This window comes from Pleurodeles waltl, chromosome 2_1 (assembly GCF_031143425.1).
Source record: "Pleurodeles waltl isolate 20211129_DDA chromosome 2_1, aPleWal1.hap1.20221129, whole genome shotgun sequence".
In the NCBI taxonomy this organism is placed as follows: Eukaryota; Metazoa; Chordata; class Amphibia; order Caudata; family Salamandridae; genus Pleurodeles; species Pleurodeles waltl.
Window position 1 is genome coordinate 611583375 of NC_090438.1, and position 13859 is coordinate 611597233.

Genomic DNA, 13859 nt, shown 5'->3' on the forward strand with positions numbered 1-13859 from the left:
CCATTGGGGAAATTCCTCCTGTCTTAGCTGTTCCGGGTTCCACAGCTCCCTCTCAGTCTGAAGCAAAGCAGAACAGACATGGAGGTCGGACCGCCACTTTTTTTTCTTGGTGGTAAGGCACATCTAAATCAGCATGGCGGGAAAGGTATCTGGGTTTCCGCCGGCATCCCTTTTTCTCTCTCCCGCCGTAGACGCAGGTGGTATTTCTTGGTAGATATGGCAGTTCGAATGCGGGCCACCAACATGTAAATATGGTAGGTGGACCGTCACAGCGGAGGATGGGTTTCCAGTCAAAAAGTCGATGGTGGGATCATTACCACCAACATCTAAATCAGGCCTTAAGTTGTTCCCAACAGAAAATAAACATATATTTTTACACTTGACTCTCTTGTGGTAGCAAAGTGGAGCACTCTGGGAGTACTCTGGGCGGGGAAGCAAGTTAGTAACCTAGGTACACCATGGGACATTAAATAACACACAATAAAAGCATTGTACAGTTTAAAATATCATGTAGAAGACAAAAGAGTTTATTATTTACAACTAAGCAGTCACAGTTAAGACAGGACAAAAAACAAAAGTTCATAAAACTTTCCGGGACTAATCTATGAGCCCAGATACCATTATATCATTTACACACTAGAACAAAAGAATAACACTGGTGAATTGTCACACCAGTTCCATCCTTTATTTTCCAGGGCTTAATGGCTCTAACTTGTATCAAAGTCTTACAAATATTAATGCTTACACACTGCTTTCAAAGGTGCAGAGGAGCCCTTATGCCAGATCCAGTGTGCAAGGTTTGATAACAAAGTGTATTATATCTCTGTGGCCCTGTTACTAGTAAAACAATCAAAAACACAGCAAGTCCAAAAATCTACCACCTGCATCTAAACCTGTTAAAAAATCGAATGGAAGGGTGCCAAAGGCCAGCTGACACAACAGTATCGGTGTACAGTTACCAGATGTAACAATCCACTTGGAGTGCAAACTGGCCTGTAAGGACCACCAAGTATGATGGCTAGCACTGCTACATTGGAGTAATCACTGCCTTATCAGTGCCCCCCGTAGTTAAGACATAGGCCCTCATTCTGACCCTGGCGGTCTTTGACCGCCAGGGCGGAGGACCGCGGGAGCACCGCCGACAAGCCGGCGGTGCTTCAATGGGGATTCCGACCGCGGCGGTAAAGCCGCGGTCGGACCGGCACCACTGGCGGGGTCCCGCCAGTGTACCGCGGCCCCATTGAATCCTCCGCGGCGGCGCAGCTTGCTGCACCGCCGCGGGGATTCTGACCCCCCCTACCGCCATCCAGATCCCGGCGGTCGGACCGCCGAGATCCGGATGGCGGTAGGGGGGGTCGCGGGGCCCCTGGGGGCCCCTGCAGTGCCCATGCCACTGGCATGGGCATTGCAGGGGCCCCCGTAAGAGGGCCCCTACATGTATTTCACTGTCTGCTGTGCAGACAGTGAAATACGCGACGGGTGCAACTGCACCCGTCGCACAGCTTCCACTCCGCCGGCTCGATTCCGAGCCGGCTTCATCGTGGAAGCCTCTTTCCCGCTGGGCTGGCTGGCGGTCTGAAGGAGACCGCCCGCCAGCCCAGCGGGAAAGTCAGAATTACCGCCGCGGTCTTTCGACCGCGGAACGGTAACCTGACGGCGGGACTTTGGCGGGCGGCCTCCGCCGCCCGCCAAGGTCAGAATGAGGGCCATAGTATATTACTGGTGGCTGTGGCAGGGTAATGGAGGGAAGAATGCCTAGGGGCTATTTAAATGCGTAAGTCACTCATGAGCCTGCAAGAATGTATTATCACCTAGAAAAAAGTAATTTGTTGAGTAGGCTACATATGGTTTACACCTCATTCAGTCACATAGATGGACTGTTTAATGTTGCTCATGGTCACTCCTCCATATCGGAACCTGAACGTGTTGAAGTCATAACTAGAAAAAGGCAGGATGTTCAGGAAATGAAGGTACCTAGGAATTAAGATAATTTACATCTTATTCATCTGAACTTTATATCTCAGTTTTTAAAGTTCTTATTCAGTATCAGTATGTGGCATTTCAAACCAATTTGGCATTTCACCCAAAATTATGAACCATCTGGAGAACCTTGATCCTTTTATGCTGTAACCAGAATATCATGTAACCACGTTTGATATCAACTATTGCACTCTTCACATCACTTGATAGTTTTAAGTGCATTATAAAGAAACACTCTACAGTGTCCTTTTCCTGAAACAGTAACTTCACCCTCTTCTAAACAATTCCAACACCCAAACTTGTTATTAAACTGGGTGATATTTGAAACAAGACAATGAACTTGTAAGTCACATGTGACTATCAGAGGTGTAGCATGACAAGTAAAACTGCAAGCAGTGTCAACTCTAAATGTCACTCCACCTTCCGGTCACGCAAATTCACGATATATAATGGCTATAACAAACACCACATTATTGGGTTTTTTTTGGGGGGGTAACACATTTTCCCACAGAGTCACTTTGAGTCAAATGCTTCATAGACTGTTGGTTTTATCACCATGTACAGCACGTGGCAGAGTAGTAATTAATAAGGGGGGCTTTAAAACTTTTTAAATATATTTGAGCATAGTTCTGAACATTCTATTATCAGGTGGAAGGAGCAAATAAATGAAATTAAGCATGTAGCCAAGTATATCATTGTTCATACAGAAACAAATAATAAAGCAAAAATGCAGTAGTGTGACCACCCCTAAAGATTTGTTACAAAATACAAAAATAGGTGATTATTCATCTGTGGTGTTATCTTGAGCAGAATAAACTTGAATTTCGTCATACTAATTTTGAATGGTATATCAACTTCATCCCCAATTTATTCAAAAGCAGAATTTAAATCAATAATGTTAGACTTTGCATCCTTGGTGTGGTCTCCCTTACCTTTTTGCCTCTTCTTCCCAGGTTGTTTTGTACGCTCTGGACACTTTACCACTGCTGACCAGTGATAAAGTGTAAGTGTTCCCTGTATAAATCATATGTGCAAATTGGCTTATTTAAGATTGGCATATTTGATTTACTAGTAAGTCCCTAGTAAAGTGCACTGGAGGTGCTCAGGGCCTGTAAATCAAATGCTACTAGTGGGCCTGCAGCACTGGTTGTGCCACCCACACTAGTAGCCCTGCAAACATGGCTCAGACCTGCCACTGCAGTGTCGGTGTGTGCAGTTTTAAACTGCCAATTCGACCTGGCAAGTGTACCCACTTGCCAGGCCTAACCCTACCCTTTTTGTACATGTAAGGCACCCCTAAAGTAGGCCCTAGGTTGCCCCCTGGGCAGGGTGCAGTGACCTGTTAAAGGTGGGACATGTACTGATGTGTTTTACATGTCCTAACAGTGAAATACTGCTAAATTCAGTTTTCACTGTTGGAAGGCCTATCTCTCTCATAGGTTAACATGGGAGATGCCTTTAAATAGTATTAAAGTGCAGATTCCCTTTGGGAGCAGACAGAAATCTGGAGTTTAGGGTCTCTTAACTCACAATTTAAAAATACATCTTTTAGTGAAGTCGTTTTTTTTGGAGTGTTAGTTTGAAAATGCCACTTTTGGAAAGTAGGCATTTGCTTGCTTAACCCATTCTGTGACTCTGCCTGTTTGTGGATTGCCTGTCTGGGTCAGTTTGACAGTTTAGCTTTTGTGAATCTCCTCTAGACAGTGACACAAAGGGAGCTGGGGTGTAGCCTGCAAATCCTGATGAGCCATCTGGGTTGGAGGGGAGGGGATGAGTGGTCATTTACACCTGAATGGGCTGTGCTTGCCCTCACACAGTGCAGTCTCCAAACCCCTGGTATGTGTGTGTCTGGGGCCTGGCATCAGCAAGGCAGGATCTTGTAAACAAGAGACTTTTCTTTGAAGTAGGCCTACTTCAAAGGCAGAAAGGGGTATAAGTATTGGACTGAAAATCAGATTACTTCTGGAACCAAGAGGAACCTCTGCCAAGAAGTAGAGTTGGAGGGGAAGTACTGCCCCTTTGCCTATGACTATGCTTTGCTGGGTAGGCCTGCAGTAGCTGCCTCTTATAAGAGGACAAAGACTGACTTTTGTGTGACTTCCCACTGGTGAAGAATCTCCAAGGGCTTGAACTGAGTTTGACTCCTGTTGCTGAAGTCTCAGGGACATCAAAGACTTCTCTCTGCCAGCACCTGGACTCTCTGCTGAGGCTCCTACCCCGCCAGGTGGTGCCCTAACCTGTCTCTGGGCCCTTGAAAGGTGAAGCTGGTGGAAGAGGACAGAAGTCCACACACAGACCGCCTCGCGGGGAACCTTTTGACGCACCATCCGTAACGCGGCTGATAAAAGACACGTTGACGGCCTTGCGGTTAAAATCGACGCTCCACCTGCATTGCAGCTGGGAGATCGACACATCACGGCTAAAGAAACAACACACAACACCTGCTAGCGGCTGCTTATAACGACGCAAGACCCATGCAGTGCGGTTTCCAGACACCGTGTGACCAGTTTTCAACGCAACATTGCTTGGCGTGAAAAATCTAAGCAAAGCCTGCCCGAGGTACCTCTTGCAGGAGAGAAGGAACAACTCACGGTCTCACTTGCGAGTGAGAAATCGATGCATTGCTAGCCTTTTTCGACGCACGCTCACCCGTGCGGCTTTATTTTTTACACTAACCAGATACTTTGTGTAACAACAGCATTCTCACTGTTTTCTAAGGATTAAGGGCCATATGTACTAAAGCATTTTCCCAAAGACACAGAATGAAAAAATCCTTTGATACATCTGGCCCTAAGACTCTTATTCTTTTTTTAATTCATATCTTGACTTGTGTATGTTGGATTTTTGTTGTTTTGGTCTTGTTTGATTTAGATAAATATTACCTATTTGCCTAAACACATGTGGTGTCCATTTTCTAATGTTCTCCCTGTATTACTGTGTGTGTTGGTACAAATACTTTACATCTTGCTTGTGAAGTTATGCCTGCCTGCTCATGCCAAGCTACCAAGGAGGTGAGCAGGGTTAACTGAGGGTGATTCTCCTTTACCCTGACTAGAGTGAGGGTCCTTGCTTGGACAGGGGGTAACCTGACTGCCAACCAAAGACCCCATTTCTAACAATTAATGAATTCACCTTTGAGCTGACTAAACATTTCACTTTTTATGCTGGTACACAGATCATTCCATACAATGTCAACATCTTCCTCTGTGTCTTCTATTGGTGGGGTATAATGCTGTACTGTTGTCTGAATGTAATGTGAATTGCTCTGCAGAATGTGATGTATGAAGAGCTTTAACAAAACAAAGAACAGCATTGTACATTTAGGGCCAGATGTACCAAAGGGTTTTTCCCATTCTGTGTCAATGGGAAAATGTGTTCGTACATATGGCCCTTAGTAAGTAAAGTATATTTAATTAACTTTCAACTGTCTTATGTAGTAACATTTTGGTGACAGAAACTCAAATATGGGCTCAGATGCCTTAATTTTTACAGGTAAAAAGCCTTCACAACGTATACATCAACTTGATAGAGCAAGCGGTATGAAAAAAAGAGGTTGTTCTTTCATCCAGTAGTCTTGAGGTCAACATTATATGCTCTATTTAGAGTATGTAGGGACACTTCTTTTATTATCTTCGGTGTTGAGAGCTGTATGAGTTTGTCTTCTGCTTCTTCAATTAAATGTTCTACCTGCAATCATGCAGGTAAGTACCCAATAATACCATTCTGCTCTTGGCAACATGTGAAGCATTGGACTTTTTATGACTTATAAAGAGACTTGACTTGTTGAGAGATTCTTAGAATTCTTTTGTTTTCGTGTGCATTCATTACTTTTGTAGAACTATTACGATGGGACAGGAGATAGAACAAACACTATCATTTTACAATAACCAGCAGAAAGTGTTTTTTGTGTATGAGTATTCATTGTGTGCTGGTTGGCACAGTGAGCAATATTATACAATAGCTGCAGCAGTCTGACAGACATCTGCATAATACCCACTGGTTTAATCAGGTATGCTGCTGTGCCTTTAAGAGAACACCTTCATTCCACCATAAATATGTGCAATCTCTGAGTTTATTAACTATCCCCATGGCCCCCATGCCACCTCTGAGGTCCAGAGTGATGTACATACACATAATCCCCACCTGCCATGTGTTAGACCTAGCATCCTTGGTGTGGTTTCTGCTGACGTTTTGCCTTCTGACCTCCTGTTTTGCTGACTTTAATTTTGCTGGCTGTAGTATTCTGTGCATGTTACCACTGCTAAGCGGTGCTAAAGTGCAAGTGCTCTATATTATAACTATGGTGAAACTGACTTCTACACAGTTGGCATATTTAACTTACTTGTAAGTCCCTAGTAAAGTGCACTACATATGCTCAGAAAGTTGGCGTCTCTCAATACACATCTGGGAAGGGTGACAGCTGGGCTTTGTTCATTCCCTCTAGAGAGTCACACACAAATCGGTGTGGGGTGTGACATTTACATCCTGATGGCCCATCACCAGCTTGATCGGTCTTCCTGGGCTAGATGGGGGAGATGAGCAGACACTTGCACCTGAATAGGGCTATGTCTGTCCCCAGACAAAGAGCTGCATAACCCCCTATAGAGTGTACAGAGTGTCTGGAGAGAGGGAAGAAAAGCTAGGGATCTTGTGAACTTCAAAGGCCTCTCTTTGAAGTCTCCCCCACTTCACAGGCTCAACTGGGTATAAGTACTGGACCCTAAACCCCACCAAATTAGTACACATCTGGATCAGAGGACATTCTGCCAACTGTGAGTCCTGCCCTGCCAAGAGGTGCCTATCCAGTCCTCTGCCTTGAAAAGGGACTCTGCAGCTGCTTTCTTGCCAAAAATAGACACATCAGTAATGCCATTCTGAACCACAGCATCCAACCTCGATGCTGATGCATCGCTGCTGCCACTGAGGATGAGGACTTCGCATGGCTGACTGGGCAGCTCAGAATCAAAGCATTACCCCAACCCCAGTGCATTGCCTTCACATCGCCGGCTGCACAAAGGTGATGCATCACCCCCATCTCATGACTTTCAAAGCTGTACCTCGAGGACATCACTTCGACAACTGCAAGGGCCGATCACCTTCGCATCGCCTCCTCAACATCGACACAACCCTCCATCCAAGGTACTTTTTAGTGGGCCCTGCGTGGGTCTTGTAGCCGACCTGCCCTCCATCATAGTCTGCCTAAACTATGGATTAACCCCGGTCTAGCATGACCTTAAGTAACCATTAGTGCTATTGATTTCTAAGCACCCTATTGCAGATTATTCTTAAAAAAATAATATCTCATGTTCTATTTATTGGATTTCTGATGATGTGATTTTGTTTTACTAATAAAATATATTTTTCTGAACTGCTGTGGAGTCTTTTTGTGCTGTTTTCACTGTGTTACTGTAATGTAAGTGTTGCACAAACACTTTACACATTGCCTCTTAAATTAAGCCTGACTGCTCTGTGCCAAGCTACCAGAGGGTGAGCACAGGTTAATTTAGGTTGTGTATCTGACTTATCCTGACTAGTATTGTGGTCTCTTCTTGGACAAGGTACATACTCCTGTCAACTAGAGACCCACTTTCTAACATTGGTGATCAGCAGTGAGGATAGGACTTATGTTTCTGTAGTACCTTACAATAATGTGGCGTACACTACTACCCATAGCTAGAACGATTTGAATCAATTGTCTCCAATCCCCACTGGCAATTTTTATACTCTATATAATTGACATTTTTAATTTAAGTCCCCTGATGGGTATTTTTGCGTTGTTATAAATCTTGTCTCTGACTGGAGTTCCCACAACTGCACCTGCACCTGCACGTGCAAACCTGAATTTTTAGGTGACCAAGTTGGAAAAGTATACAATGACCCAGCTCAAGGATGTTTTCAAGGTGTTATGGTTTCTAAAGGCTTCACCAAGAAGGTGGAGCTGCAAAAGGTGATGAGGACTTGGATAGAAGCGAGGAATGCAGCAGATGAGACCTCTAACGAAGATGATGTGGAAATAAAGGATAATATTTTATAAGGACAGGCCCCAGGGGATGGGGTCCCCGGGGCCGAGAAGGGGAGTCACGACCCCACCCATGGAATTATAGTTGGCCCTGGGGAATGGGGTTCCTATGTCAAAATCGGCCAGAAGAGGGGTGGCCACACAAAACTACGGCCAACTCCCGCTGCACATAGCCAAAGGCTGAGCGCATACGTGGGGTTGGATGGTTAGGAGGGTTGGTTGCAGGCCCTACGATGGTTGGATTAACATATAACAATGAAAATTACTTCACATAGGAAAAAAAAAAGAAATTCACTGAAAAAAATAATGGTCACAGGGATGTTAAAGTTAGGAAATACATTTATTTTAAAAATATAGAAATTCACTTAAAAAAAAAAACCAAAGGTTACAAGGATGTTATAGTTAGGCTCACATTTTAAACATACAAAACTATAGAAATTCACCTGTTATAGTTAGAGTTATCTCAAGTAACTATTACTCCTTCCCTCCCCATGCACTAAGGATTACCCCACAAATTAGGGCACTCATGACATCTTTGATAACATCATTGACAATATCAATGTAATATATACAGTAAACTTTTTGCTGAAAAAAAGTGTGCATGGCGGGGGGGATATAGTTATCTTAAGGCAAGAGTTATAGTTACTTGAGGTAACTCTAAGAGGTGAATTTCTAAGGTTTCATACATTTAAATTGGGATTCTATCTATAACGTCCCTGTAATCTTTAAGTGAATATATATACATAAATATCCCCACGCATTTAAAAGGCCACATTATGTAACAGCTGTGGCAGGACCTCCAATTGGGGCCTCTTCCCTCCTTGCCACTGCTTGAAGCACTGTGATTTTGGGCAAATCACTTAGCTTCCTGTGCCTACCAAAAATGAACGTGTGCTTGTGTAACGCAATAGGTGCTCATATAAAGAGCTCCAATACCTTCGGGTCCGGTTCGCGCTATATAACACCGAATGAAAAAAAGTTCACACACTTTTGTCATTGATTGGACTGGGTCTTGCACAAGTGTTGTGCCGCGTCCGACAGCTGGTCTTGACTTTCTACAGCAGCTCGCCGCGCTGAAGCCAAAACCCAGATCTTGCCAGGGTTACCACGACCGAGCCCCCTGTGATCATCGGAGGCAGCAGGCATGGCAGGAGGTTGGCAAGCAGTCGCTGATCACTTTTGGGGCGGTCTCTTCCAGGGCACAAACAGAGCGGCGCGGCTTCTTCCGGAGTCGGTGGGCGGGCCGTATTGTCCAGGGAGGCTTATTTTTCTTTTAGCCAATCGTAGGGTTGCATGCGGCATCACATGCGTCGCTTCGCCTGCCAATCAGCATGAACTAGCTTTCCGATTGCCTGTGCCTATATTCACTTATTGAAATGGGTTACTGGCTGGGTACGTTTGAAGTCGCTTAAAATCGAAACTAAAACAGAGGAAATCGGATCGGGAGGGGAGGTAAGGTAGGGATTTGCGAGCGCTCCAACTCATTCGAGCGGATAGACGATAGACGTGGAGTTGTGGTTAAACCTCGCAGGTGAATGGCAATGAGTTTTTGGCTCTGTAGCCTGACTGATAGTACTACTGCCTTGGGTATTACCCAGAGGTGCGTAGCTTTGGCATAGTCTGCTACCTCACTGTTATTTTGATCAAATCATCCAAATGGATAGTTCATAATTTTCAGGCATTTAGTCACACGCTAAACATGTATTGCCCAAAGCTGAAGAAGACTGTCTGGTGTCTGGGGACTTTTTGAGTTATGTATAAACCTCAGGGGTCCAAGGCCATTTTTACAGATTTGTGCAAGCAGTGGCACAGTTCTACTGTCTCGTGATTAATGAGTAATGGAATACAATAATTGACAATAACAATCTAGTCACTTACGACCCATTTGACGACTGGAGGGTTGCATCGCTCAACTGACATTCAGTCATGTGACCTACAGATTACACACAACACACTTCAAGGTTCATGTTAACCATGTAGCCACTTAGAAGCTTGTGAGATGGTATTCACCAAGGAAAGTATTTGGAACATATCCAAACCTTATTTTATTTGTTGATTTTGATTAATGTGTTGTAATACGGGAGTCGTCACTAACCCTTTTTATCTTTTAAAATAACGGAGTCCTCGCAGGTGTCCCAGATTGATTATGTGCATTACTGTAATTTATTAAATACTTATCAAATTAAATTAGTTTTCATATACACTGATGTGTGAGCTCAGTCAAATGAAGTAGCTTTCATGAATTGTACATGACTGTGACTGATCAGCAACAAGTCATGGGTGGTTTGCTTCCAAGGGTTAATTTTATGAATGTCTTGTGTTGTTTATTCTCCTTCTGACCTATCCTGAGTGACCTAGAAACAGGATAGTAGAAGAAGAAAGAAACGTTGAACACCGTATACAACATAAAGGACTATTTCTTCACCCATTACCCTTTCCCCATTTCCCTCTTTCCCCATCCTTCTTCTAGCGTTATATTCTTCCAATACCTGCAGATCAATGTGTGCAGCACATACATGGAGAGACCATTGTGAACTGTGAGTGACATTCTGCTGCCACAGTAAATTTAAGTGTCATGCCCAGGGCACCAGAACTGCCATACCTGCAGTGTCCAGGCCACCACCTCAGGACTACTGCCATGTCAACATCCTGAGAGACGGTAACTTTTCTTTGTGGCATATGAAGTTGCGAGAAAAGTGTTTTTGCCCCAGTGGGGCATCAAAACGATGGTAAATAGTTTTAGAAGCTCTTGTCTCCATGCATGAAATATCCCATCCACAAAAAGGTATCAACGCATGACCATCAGGGCAATTGGATGTTTCCCACGAGAGGTTCTGAGTATGGCCTAAATACCAAGAATCAAGACTGTGGAGCTTGAAGAGCCTTTAATGCACTTGGAACGTTGATGTGGGAATCCACATACATAAAACACAGAGCTGCTAAATAAGAAAGTTACCCTGTGTATTAAGAATTCCTTATTACCTAGCCAATGTACCTTTAGTACGTCCTACTTAGTGTCAGAGTTTACTGAATCTCTGATTGATCTTTGTGTGATTGAGAATGACTACTCGCCATGAGCTAGATGTGTATTTTGAATGGTTGTGGATTCTCTTTAGCAGAAGCAAACCTTCTTTAGATTGTTTCCACTCATTCCACCTGATGGGACTTGCTTTATATTTGGGATTGATGTTAAAGATTGATGGGGTCACCTATCCTAGCCATGACTCGTGAAACCCTGGGCCAATAACGTGAAAGGTCTATGCTGTATCCCATTATGAAACGTGCATGTATTACGAATAGAAAAAAAATATTCCCTAAGGAGGCATGGTAAATGTTTATTCTAAGCATCGGATCCGGTGTGAGCACAGCAGGTAAAGTGAGGAGTGAGTAGTATTCAAAAGGGGCATAACTTCTCAGTCCAGTAGGTGGGAGTGTGTGGGTTCTAGTGGCCTTGTAGGTGATTCAGTTGGTCTTGCATATTATAAGGGTTAGAAGAGGGAGCCATGAAGTTTCTACAGGGTTGAAGAGATGTATACACATTTCTTCATGCATTTAGTGAGACATGATGTAGAGTGTATATCATCTTTCGTGCCTCTGTCTAGTTGAGATAGAACGAGGTGTTGGGTGGCAAATTTGATGTTGTTTTAAGTGAGGAAAAACTTCACATTTTGTAATAGGGAAAGCTGGTACAATCTCTCCCATAATATGCATATCAATATTGTAGGAGAATTGACTTCTTTGGGATGTTCTCCAGAGAGGGCTTACCTGTGAGTGTTAATCGTTCTGTATGCTAGTCATTCTTCATCCAATTCAGTAAGGAAATTTAGAATGTTAACTACATCTGAAGCAAAATAATTGAAACCCCGTTTCATACTCCAGCTTTCCCGTCTCTTCCAGGCATAATTGTAGTTATTATGGTTGTTCTTTGCGCAGGCCTGGCTTTTGTAGAAGGAAACACTACAGGAAACCTGCTATCTTCCCATCATCTGCTGAAATCTTTCTTGCCACGAAGAACAGTAGACCAGAATGTATTGATGGATGCTGACATCAAAGAGGGCTGGAGGGAGGTATGAAAGCAGGTCTGGAAAAGCCCAAGAAAATGAAAGAGTAAGAAAGGTAGCCACGAGTTCTAAAAATGAGTAATCTCATAATAGTAAGGTTCCTAAGAAGGACATTCCTTACATGTCTGTAGCCCAAGCAAATTTCTGAAGAACTGGAAATAGACTTTCCGAACTCCACAGTGGTGTCACTAGGATCAAGTTCACCTGTAGCCTCTGGACCTGTACTGTGTAGCATAATTCTTTTACCTACATTTGCAAAAATGTATCTATGGCCGGATCATCTCAGTTTAGCCTCCAGCTGAAAAGCAAAGAAAGTTATATGTTCAACCAGAAAGAAGTTTTATCTGAAAGATAATTTTTGTTAGTTATTTTTTTTGTTCATTTTTTTGTTTTTAATTACCATTATTCTACTAAAGAGTTTAAACGGTCATTATTCCTCCAAGGACTGTTTTTCTTTTGTTTCATTTCATGATTTTTCTTTTTCATTTTTGTGCTTAGAAGGTAATACACTTTTTCTTTCTACAGATTTGCTTTTGCCTTTAAATTCTTTGGCCTTTTAACAGTATCACATTTTGGTGTGCTTTATCTTGGCTCCCTTCTATCCTTCATATCATTAAGCCTACATCCTCTGCCATCGTTACAAGTTATCTCTGAATGGCCACCCTTACCAGATTGTTGTGGGTGTTTAATAACAGCACTTAAAATGTCTTTCTCTGACCTTACACCGCACCCTGCAAGATGGCAAAGCTGCCATGCCGACCCGTGTCATATATGTGACACCTTTATTTAGTCCTTGCTCATGGTTTAATCCTAAGTTTTGTCGGTATGATCTGAAAAAGTGCAGCATGAAATGTGATGTGCCTCAGATGATCTGATGGTAGCTTGGTGCAGAGCAGATAGTCCTAACTTAGAATGCAATGTGTAAAGTACTTGTGCAACACACACACATAATAGCCTCAGGAGATACACCGCAGAAAGACTCCACATGGATGTAGATAAACAATGTTTGTTTATTTGGTTCATTTTTAGATCAGCACGATACTGATCCAATTCATAAATAGCGAAATATTTGCTTTGCAGGCTCAAAAATGAGGCTCGGTTTATGAGCAAATGCAGAGTTCAAAGGGGTGGTGCTGGGGACTCTTTGGCACAGGAGCGCAATGTTTTGATGGACTCTGGTCCTGTCCTGGGTGCGCTCAATCTCCGGGAGCTGTGTGTGGCTAAGCTGGGCAAAGCTGCTCGGGTTGACTGAAAGTAGTGAACGGCAAAGGAAGGCAAGGCCGCTGACGGTTCATAGGTGCAAGCGACAAAGGTTGGCAGAGCTGCTCAGGTTGATTGAAAGTAGCAAGCGGCAAAGAAAAGCAAGGCGCTCTGGACTGGTTACATATGCAAGTGGCGAAGATTGGCAAAGCCTCCTGGGTTGACGGTAAGAAGCTAGCGGCAATGGGAAGCAGGGTCGCTCTGGGCAGTTCACAGATGCGAGAGGCGTAGTTTGGCAAAAATCTGCTCCGGTTGAGTTTGAAAGTGGCGAGTCGCAAAGGGAAGCAGAAGCCACTCTGAGTCACTCTGGGTTTGGCGAACTATTCTTGGGCTACCAGGCAGAGATCAGCAGGCAGCAGGGCAGCAGTTCATGAGAGTAGTCAGTCCTGGCAGAGTGGCAATCCTGGCACACAGCAGTCCTTACTCCAGCAGCGTTTTCTTGCATCTATAATTACTGATTTTAGTGGGTTAGGGGCCCAGTTCTTATACTTGAAAGTGCCTTTTTTTTTTGTCCTCATTGTGAATTCGCATCAGCTAAG

At 43.7% G+C, this 13859-nt stretch overlaps 1 protein-coding gene across 5 annotated transcripts in view; it reads left to right on the plus strand.

The window, feature by feature from the left end:
• The first annotated feature begins 9308 nt into the window (after positions 1 to 9308).
• The window catches only part of STARD3NL (STARD3 N-terminal like), a 237256-nt gene continuing 232705 nt past the window's right edge, over positions 9309 to 13859 (plus strand). For 2 of the 5 annotated variants that reach the window (XR_011199751.1, XM_069215649.1), the window contains exon 1: positions 9309 to 9451. The gene's annotated coding sequence lies outside the window, so the exon portion shown is untranslated. Of the gene's footprint in view, positions 9531 to 9577; positions 9600 to 13859 lie in introns of those variants that run through there. The other 3 variants (XM_069215665.1, XM_069215656.1, XM_069215675.1) reach the window with 3 other exon arrangements.